Source organism: Adiantum capillus-veneris, chromosome 25, assembly GCF_014529385.1.
Source record: "Adiantum capillus-veneris isolate H3 chromosome 25, ASM1452938v2, whole genome shotgun sequence".
NCBI lineage: Eukaryota > Viridiplantae > Streptophyta > Polypodiopsida > Polypodiales > Pteridaceae > Adiantum > Adiantum capillus-veneris.
The window spans coordinates 109,672,642-109,674,611 of NC_140955.1; the positions used below are offsets into that span (position 1 = coordinate 109,672,642).

The following is a 1,970-nucleotide window of genomic DNA, read 5'->3' on the forward strand; positions in this document are numbered from 1 at the left end:
GCAACAAGAGTTAGAATATAGACATGTGCTTATGGATCTATCTCGACACGGGGCCAAAGTCAAAGGGTCCAAATGAGAGATGGTATGTCAAAGATCTAGCAATGGAGCTTAAAGACCTTAGCATTAGCTTCATTAAAGACCTCCAATGGTTGGTGTAAAAGTCCTTAGACCTTAGGTTAAATCTAGGCCTATGCTTGAGGTGCTTGATAATTGAAAGTGCATGAGATGCTTGACAACTAAGGTGCATGCTTGAAGGTAGGCGTGTGATTGAATTCCATAAGAGACTTCTCTCCACCATCTTCTCTTAAGGACTCCTATACCATTGAAGTAATAAAGTTATTTATAAGCAATCAAAGACTATTCTTAAATGAAATCCTAAGTAATTACCTTTTTCTTATGTTTTGCCGCCTTGGAAGCTTTGTCTTTTTCTTCTAACAAATCTTTTAGCTTACTTGTAACCCTTTAAAATAAAAATGACTCAATAACTTAAAATGCTAAGAAGAGCATCACACTAACTCTAAGTAAGATAATGAGAAAATTAAGTATACCTTTCTCTTTCGATTGCTTTTCCTAGAGCTCGCATCCATATCATCCGCAGCACAAGACTCGCTTAAACTTTTATCCTTCATTTTCTCACGAATAAAAATCAATAAAGACACTACATAACTAAAATATAACATGAATCTCATCAACAGATAAGGTTTTTACAATCAAACCTTTTTCGTCACATTATCACCATTGCCACCCCCCTCATGATCTATATGTGTCTCTTTTCCTTGTAATGAGACTTTTGAGCTTTCATCTCTTATAAAATGTTGATACTCCTATACAATTGTAAAGAAAACATGATCTTCACAAAGAGAGAGAGAGAGAGAGAGAGAGAGAGAGAGAGAGAGAGAGAGATTGATTAACAAACCTCATAAGCACTTTTTGGATCATCCTCTTCCATCCATGACATATCAAGAATGTACACATCCTCATCTTTCTACATTCACAAAAAAGAAACATAAATAAAGTAAACTTATTACTACCTCATAGGGAGCATAAATAATTTAAATGTCATAGCACAAAAGAACCTACACGATTTGATATATCATCAGCTTTATCATCGACAACAAACTTCGTCACTTGCTCATCAACATGAGAACTCTCAATCTGAAAGAAGTTTAATGTGAATAACATATAACAAATCAAATAAAACCCCTGTCATAAAAGAATATGTACTCACTGTTGCATGAAGCTCTCCTTCTTGATCATCTTTCTCATCCTTGTGCTCAGTTGTTATATTATCATCATCCATACATAAGACCTATAATTCTAAATATTATTAAACAAACTTGCAAACATGTCAAAACAAGTATAGGCTCAACATAAATTACTGTACCATGGAGTTGGTTGAGCAAAGTGTCTCTTGGCTTGTCTTCTTTTTGCTCCACTTACGTTTTGCCGCTAATGACTTGATACACCATGTGTATAAATCTTCCTCCTTCCATGGATAAGCCACACCATCTATTGTGATGGCCTTGAGCGTTGCTATATTCTCTTTAATGATCCTCAAAACTACATTCTTTCGCTCATTGTTGTTACGAAGATCGCCAATGGCTTCTGCTTTAGCAAACCACTTTCTCACCTCTCCATAATTGACATATAATACTCTATATTGCTCAGGATGCTGTTTTAAGAGAAAATCTCGACCATACAACTTATTTTTCTCTCTCAATTTTGGTGGTGGTGGCCTAAAAATCTGATCATACACAACAGGATCATATCTAGGTAGATCACTGATTGCAGCGATGCTAGAGGGATCCGAAGTTACCCTCTTATTTCCAGAATAATTTGCTCTCCACACATTGAGAGTTTTAATAGCCTCTTCACTAGATCCTCCTAGTAGCTGCTGTAACAATGATTGTGGGCAACTCATACTTGCCCTGACAAAGTAACAAAATCATATTTACGATACAATATTTATA

At 35.6% G+C, this 1,970-nt stretch overlaps 1 pseudogene; it reads right to left on the minus strand.

Annotated features, from left to right (window-relative positions):
* Window positions 1-236: 236 nt before the first annotated feature.
* Window positions 237-1,587, minus strand: LOC147425457 (uncharacterized; annotated as a pseudogene).
* Window positions 1,588-1,970: the final 383 nt, after the last annotated feature.